At 34.3% G+C, this 8,411-nt stretch overlaps 1 non-coding gene across 1 annotated transcript; it reads left to right on the forward strand.

The window, feature by feature from the left end:
• The first annotated feature begins 216 nt into the window (after nucleotides 1–216).
• LOC131143638 (small nucleolar RNA R71) lies at nucleotides 217–323 on the forward strand. The gene has a single exon (XR_009133622.1). It is a non-coding gene; the product is annotated as a small nucleolar RNA R71 (small nucleolar RNA).
• The last annotated feature ends 8,088 nt before the right edge of the window (nucleotides 324–8,411 follow it).

An 8,411-nucleotide genomic window follows, 5' to 3' on the forward strand; every position in this document is an offset into this window, starting at 1 on the left:
GCAGCAAATGACTCCAATTCATGAATTCCAGCAACTTTCTTAGCCATAGTTCTTTCAGTTGGCCATTGATAGTTATTTGAGGCCATTTCTTCCAAAAGAGCAGTAGCACCCTCAGGTGTCTTTGACATCTAAGTTCCCCCAGATGCAGCATCAACTAAAGTCCGCGTTTGCTCATTTAATCCATTATAGAACATTTGAATTTGCAACCAATCAGGCAATCCATGTTGTGGGCAGCGTTGAATCAAATCTTTATACCTTTCCCATGCTTCATAAAGTGATTCAAAATCATGTTGCTTGAATTGACCAATCTCACTCCTGAGTTGAGCTGTTTTTGCAGGTGGAAAGAATTTAGCCAGAAATTTTTCAGCCATGTCCTACCAACTAGTAATACTCCCAGGTTGTAGCGACTGTAGCCAACCTCTTGCTTTGTCCCTCAAAGAGAAAGGGAATAATCTCAATCTAATGGTGTCTTCAGTAACACCATTGATCTTCACAGTATCACAAATCTCCAAAAACATCGCCAGATGGATATTGGGATCATCAAGTGGCGATCCATTGAATTGGGCCTGCTGCACCATGCTGATTAATGCGGGTTTGAGCTCAAAATTGTTGGCATTAATGGGCTGGCATCTGATACCCAAATAATTGTCATTCATAACTAGTCGCACATAGTCCTTCAAGGCGTGTCACTGTGCATTATCTTGTCCGTTCTCCATGGCTAATACCCTCTTTTTCCTTAGTGCTCTGAGCATTCTTTCAATCTTCGGATCAAAAGGAATAATGGCACGTGTTCTAACACTGTGCATCCAACATAAAAAACATACCAGAAATACAAAAAAATAATAATAAAATAAAATAAAGAAAAGAAATAAATAAAAATATAAAAACAAAATTCTAAATTAAAACCAAGATTACTTTGTATCGATATTGGCAAAAATAAGATAAACTGAATCCCCCGGCAACGGCGCCAAAAACTTGACCGGTGCAAACTGCAAGTGCACAGTATCGTAGCTTTATAATATAATGATGTGTAGAGTATCGTCCTTAGGGATTGATGTCTTAATTTTACCAAGTACCGAAATTTTACTAACCTTGATTTTATTTAGAAAAATTAATAATTTTAGTCTGCGAAATTTAAACAAAGCTACTTTAAATAAACTATTCAAGAGAATTTAAAACTGGATATCGTGTGTCAAATTGATGATGGTGACAACTTCTAGGAAACCGATTTCACCTAGTTTCTCACTATGCTTTACTCATTTAGCTAATTTAACTTCGTTTTCTCTATTTATTAGCAAATCGCCAATTTTTCCAAAAGCCTCTTTCGATAGTCAATCAGAACCTATTCTTGTTTATTATTTAACATAAGAGTATGCAAATTAATAACGCAACAACGCAGTAAGACCCTCGATTTTTAATGCTATGTAGGATCATACAAGTCTTTCGATCTCTATATTTACCTACGCTGAATTATCCAAGATGTATCCTATAATCCCCCCTTTCGGTAGCAAATCACAAGACTAAAATCATTTAATTAATGGTCAGTTAATTAAAAGCATTAGGCACAAAATAACTCAAATAAACATTAATGAAAACTACTTCAGATTAGCATCAAAGAGCAAGCATAGTTCGAAACTGACTACATCGTTTTCCTAGAATTCAAAAATTTATTTCATTCCGAAAATTAAATCCAACATAACAGATTTCACCATATTTTCTTCAATTTGGAGCGTACGGGAAAGATCAACATTCGCCGCACCGCCGTCGCGCGTCACGAACACCCCGAACACCGCTGTTGTTCGCTGCCTTCCGATTCTGAAAAGATATTATTTTTGCGTGCTTCACACTCTCCTTTACTGGCTGTGTGTGTATCTTCGTAGCACCCCCAAAAGAAAACCACAAGAAAGTTCCTAAAAAAATAATTTTTCCAAGAAACTTTTTTGGTGGTTTTGCCTCCCTTGTGTGTCTAACCAAGAAAAATCAATCCTTTTCTTTTTTTTTTTCCTATGGTGCGGCCTTTTCTCTCCAGCCCAGCGCACACTGCTCTCTCTTCCTCTTCTTGCACACCGCCCTCACCCAAGGAAACCCTCCTCATTGACTTTTTTCATTCCTTTCCTTTTGTCTTTCTTTTCTTTTCTTTCCTTTCTTTTGTCTTTCCATTCTTTTGTCTTTCCTTTCTATGTACCTAGCGCCTCACCCTTCTGAGATGACCCGACTGCATGGCCGGGTCACATCTCATTTTTTTTTTTGAAGGCACACGAACTGCCCTCCCCTTTCAAGCCCACTTTCTACCCTCTTACAGCTCGTAACTCTCAAAGCTTAAAACACAAAAGATGTAGAGCTCTTTTTCATCTTTTTCCAAAATTTTGAATTGTTTCAATCGGAGCTTGGATGAGAAAGTTACGCCAAGATTACGAAGAATTGTCAAAATAATCCATAAAATGGCGTATGCTAATTTCACGTCTGATTTCGATCTTGATGCATCCATTATTTCGCAAAATGCAAAACATGAAAATTGTAGAGCATTTTCTTATCTTTCTATGGCATCTTGAATAATCTAAATCGGAAGTTGGATGAGAGAGTTACGCACAGATTAAAAAGTGTCGTCGGTTTTTGGCTTCCGATAGTTGCCCTACAAGAAAAAATACCAAAATTTCATAAATTACTTAATAAAATTCAAATATTATAAATAAAACATAATGTTAAAATATTGAGAGTAATTAGGCATTTAAATACAAAATAGGATTCCCAATGCATGAATTAAAACACCTAATTACGCAATTTAAGCGCGTAATCAATATCCTCGGGCGACCAAACACCTGCCTTCGGGCCACCGAAAATTTGATCAAGCACCCGAAGTCACGAAGCTTGGCTACTGACTTTGATTCGGGCTACCGAACCTTTATCCGGGCAACTGAACTTAATTGAAGAACTTTTTGAACTGTGTCTTATTAGGCGACTGAACCAAGGTTCAGCCACCCAAACCTCACTTGGTTAAAATTATTTTAACCACGGTAAAATAAGGTTATTTCAAGCTAATTGGATCTTAATCTTTTGGGACTTTTTTAATAATACCCATCTTGTCCCAAACGGTTATATTTTTTCACCTGGCTATAAATATGTTCTCATTTGCATGATTAGATGACGATTAGCAAAAAGTGAGTAGCAAAAATTCTGTCTCTCTTGAAAATCAATTTTTTTTGCCCTAATACTCTCAAACTTGCACCTTCTTGATCAAATCCAAGATTGAGAGGGTTTCATTCGTGTTTATTTGATTGTTGCTCAGAGCTAATACTCCCATTGTTGCGTGTGCTGAGATTTATTTTGTTGGGACCATAGCTTAGGTTTATCCCACAAATTTTCTCATTTATAAATTTAGTGTGGGATTAAACCAAAAAAGCTTAGGATATTTGCACTTCATTGCAAGTATTCAATATCTTTGCTTTTGGTGTGCAAATAATTTTTAAACAAGCAAGCAACCTTTTCAAACTAGCTTTGTGCTCATTTCAATGAAGAAAATCGTTTAGAAACTAGTTTGATTATCTGCATAGTATACTTGGAATATTGACGTGTTGTTGAAATATTTTGTTTAGATTCCAAGTCATTGCTTGTAATGATTATTCTTGAGCATCATATTGATTGTATTGTATTGAATACTCTTGAACTTCATATTAACTATATAGTGTTGAGAGTATTGATAGAATAAATCTTGCATCACAAAGCTTACATTGTATCCTTGCTTTTGATGCGTATGTGATTGAGCGTATTATTTGGGTACAAATTTGCTTTACGTGAAATCACTATTTCATTGTACCATTTGATTGTAAATCTGAGTGATTCTAGGCGTGGCCTGAGGTGGCGGTAATCCAGCCCAGTAAGGATTGGTGTAAAGGTTGAGGTCAGCCCTATGCTAATTGACTTGGTTTGTATAGGTGCCGCTCCACCTGGTTAAGTGAGCAAGTGATTGTGGTAATCCTTGTGCTTGTTAGTCAAGGCGGGGACGTAGGCAATTGGCCGAACCTCGATAACATTTATGTGTGTCACTCTTACTTTATTGTTCTTCTAGTGCATGTATTGTTAATTAAATTGCTTCATTTAATTTCTGATATATTTATATTACTCGCACTAGATTGATCATAGGGTTGTAAACATACTGCTGTTAGGAGGAATACCTAGGAGTTAAATTTTAAAAATACCAATTCACCCCACTTTTGGGATCACGGTAAAGCTAACACTAGGGTCAGACAGATTTTTGGGCAGAGACACTAGGACTTGTGTGGATACTTTTGAGATGTGTATATCTATATGATGGTTGTTGTAAACTCTGGTATTGTGTTGAATGGTACTTTGAGACGTATATGATTTTATGTTTTCTGCTGCTTAGGCTTCCGTGTTGTATTTCTAATGTATCCTTGGTACCCACGGGTTCAGGTTGATTATGATCTACTAGATTTATTATATTGATTTTTTATTATCAAGAAAATTAATAATGGTAAAATAAGCAGGTCATTACAATATTGCTATCTCATGACGATCTGTAAAGCAGACGATCACTGCTACCTCTTTAAACCATTTATAAATATTGGCAGTTCACGAAGCAAGTCGTGAATGTGTATAGTTAAGAACTATAATCCAACACATTAAAGGGACAAGTGGATTATCACTGGAGAATGACAAGCCAACAATATTGTACGAGGACAATGCAACATGTATTGCACAAATCAAAGGTGGGTACATAAAAGGAAATAGAACTAAACATATTCACTAAAGTTCTTTTACACTCATAAACTTCTAAAAAAAGGAGATGTTGACATTTGTAAAATTCGTTCAAGTGACAACTCAACAGATTTATTCACAAAAGCATTGTCAACTTAAATTTTCAAAAAGCATGTACATAACATTGGAATGTGACAACTTAAGGACATTTCTTAATTGATTGTATTTTTGAAGGGAAGTATGAATACTGTACTATTTTTCCTTCGTTAAGGTTTTGTCCTACAAGGTTTTCCTTAATGAAGGTTTTAACGAGACATATTCATAGTGTATAGTCCTCTAAGGGGAAGTGTTGTAAAACGTGTATATTATACATATGGATGACTATCTTGAGAATATGTTATAACTTTTGGTATGCCCACATAATGGTTCATTATGAAATTGACCTTTGGAATGTTAATATAATCTTTGTCTATATAAGGACATGTTTTATAACTAAAATTGAGATAAAAAGATGATTAGCAACATCTAGTTCCTAAAGAACTAGACTACTGAATTTCTATAGTTCTAAATTTCTTTACTTTAAATTTTCTATAATTCTTTCTTTATTTCATTTACAACATCTTTAAAATAATAGTGATATTATTAACTGAAATAATTACTAGAATACAACTCCCAAAATAAGAAAGAATTTTTTCCTGAGTTATATACACACACACACACACACACACACACACACACACACACACACATATATATATATATATGACATTTTTTTTATGAATCAAATCAATATATAATTTATTCTTAAGAAGACTGCCTGTTTATGTCTTTATGTCAGCGCCTGCCATATTGATGTAGAGTGCAGAGAGAATGTTTGGTTCGTAACATTGAAAATACTCCCAAGGAATGACATTTCCAGAAATCTCATTCTTAGGATTACGATGTTTGCCTCGTGAGAATATATATTATTTGTGTTGTAAGATTCCCAAAAATGTACATAGAATTTATATGTAAATATTTAGTTCAACATGTAAATCTTAACAAGTTACTTAAAGAAGATCAACATTATGCTCTTCACATGTGTGTAATTAACATATGGAGAACAATTATAATTTTAACCTAAAAATCTACTAAAAATATGCATTTAACAAATCTTTATCCTAAAATTTTCAACAATTAAAAGTTTAAAAAATTTAACACATTATAATTGATTAATCAAAATTATTGTGGGCAATTTAATTTTACAATACAATAAAAATTTTACTTTTATCTAATAAATCACACCTCTAATAGTAAATTAAAATGTTAGTTAACATAAATATTTACTGTTAGCTTTGGTGTATTCACAAGAGGGGGGGTGAATTGGTATTTAAAATTTTTCTCCTATGTTAATCTATCCAGAAGCAGTATTTACACAATCTAGGGTCTGTCTATGCAATTTCCAAATGCGCAGATAAATATGATGTGGAAATTAAATCATACGCATCATTCACACCATAACATATACGTGCGGTAAATATAAAGTACAGAAATATAAATAGACACACGATATGTTATCAGGGTTTGGCCAACTGTACCTAAGTTCCTGCCTCTAACTCGCAAGCTCGAGGATTTCACTAATGGCTCACTTAACGAGTGGAGCGGTACCGATTACAGCCAGGTCAATTACCATAGGGCTAACCTCAACCTTAACCAAGTCAATTAAGGGGCTGACCTCAACTAACACACCTTACCAGGATGGCGCACCTAACTTTCCTAACCGGGTTTAAGCCAATCTGGGATTATTTCAAAGGGCTAGTCTCTTTTTTCAGGCCTTGTGCCTAGAAATACAACAGTATTTGAAATGCAATGAAATGGTACAGTGATTATGCTTTCATATAAAGTAGATATGTACTCAAATACGCGCAGTATACTTAATCAATCACATACACATCAACAATGTAGGTAGATATAAGCTCAGTGATGTGTATATACGTGCAAATAACACTCAACAAGATATGATCACAATAATGTTCAAGAGTGTTCTAAACAAGCAATACTTTGGAATTTAAGTAAAGCACAAATCAATAGCACATCGATATTCCAAAGATATCAATCAAATATTCAAACTAGTTCAAGGAGATTTTCTTTAATGAAATAGGCACACTACTAGTTTGAAAATATTTTGTTTGTTTGAAAATATTTTTACACGACCAAAAACAAAGCTATAGGAAAGTTGCAATAACAATGCGAATATAATAAGCTTGCTAGTTTATTCCAACGCAAGATTTATAGTATGAAAATCTGTGGGATAAACCTAAGTTAAACTTCCCAAAAACAATATATCAATCACACAAGCACATTGGGAGTATTAGCAATACTAGCACAACCAATATACTCTCACAACACTAAAATGTATCAAGCGAATAGAAATTTGAGAGTATTTGGGCAAGAATATGATTTTGAAGTAGAGAGGATTTTGTTTATGATTTTATGCTAATTTCTATCTAATCCTCATAAATGAACCCATATTTATAGACAATGTTAAAAATATAACCGTTTGGAACCTATTGGGTATTCTTAGAAAAGTTTCAAATAGTTTAAACACAAATAACCCAAATTAACCCAAATTTACCATGGTTAAAATACTTTTAATCCGCTGAGGTTCGGGTGGCTGAACCATGGTTCGGTCGCCCAAATAGACACAGTTTAAAAAGTTTCTCAATTAAGTTTGGTTGCCCGAATCAAAGTCAGTAGCCAAACTTCGTGACTTTGGGTGCCCGATCAAATGTTTGGTGGCCCGAACATAGGTTTTCGGTCACCCGGGGGTATATTTCAACTAAAAGGTTCGGGTGCCAAAGTTGGTGAAATGTCATTTTCAATGGGTTCGGGCGCCCGAGGGCGATGTGCACGAAATAGGTTTAGTCATCCAAAGTCTGGTCAAACTGTTGGCTTCTCAATAGTTCGGGCGTCCAAGGTGATTTGTTCACCTGGGGTTCAGTCACTCGAGCTCTCTTAAATTCCTTATAAATATTCAATTTAAGCATATTTTTAACACTCCTATATTTTATATGATATGTGTATGAGTGTTGAGACCTAAGGTCATACTAGGGTCTTTACCGAGGCTGTTTTGTGATGGTCCCAAAAATCTAGCGTCGGTCGACCGAAGGGTGTCCTAAAATCATTCGGTTCCTATGATTATTTTATGGTCATTTTGAGCTTACACATACTTACATGCATGATATACAGAGATTATTACAGCCCGATATAAATGAAATTATTACAGACCCATTAAAATTACAACAAATAATAAATGTGTCGGGGTCTTCACTTCTCATCAGGTTGTCATATGCCTTTATGAGAACCTGCACACAAACTTGACAACCATTAAATACCTGAGTATTTGTTATCATCAAAACAAGGTATGACCTATAGGGTCAACATTTACGCTTTGAATATACATTTTTAAAATAATTTATATTTTAATTAACATTAGATTTATTTTATAATTAAAAATAATTAATATTTATAATCATTTAAAAAATTATTAATAATTTTTTATTTAAATATAATAATAGAGTGTGATTATATTATATTATAGAGACATTGTTGTCCAAAAGTCAAATTAGTTAGGGTAATTTGGTCTAAAAAGTAGGATTTCTGATATGGGTGAGATTCTCATGAAACTTACCCATGGGAGGAGCTAGAAATAGGAT

Source organism: Malania oleifera, chromosome 11 (assembly GCF_029873635.1).
Source record: "Malania oleifera isolate guangnan ecotype guangnan chromosome 11, ASM2987363v1, whole genome shotgun sequence".
NCBI lineage: Eukaryota > Viridiplantae > Streptophyta > Magnoliopsida > Santalales > Ximeniaceae > Malania > Malania oleifera.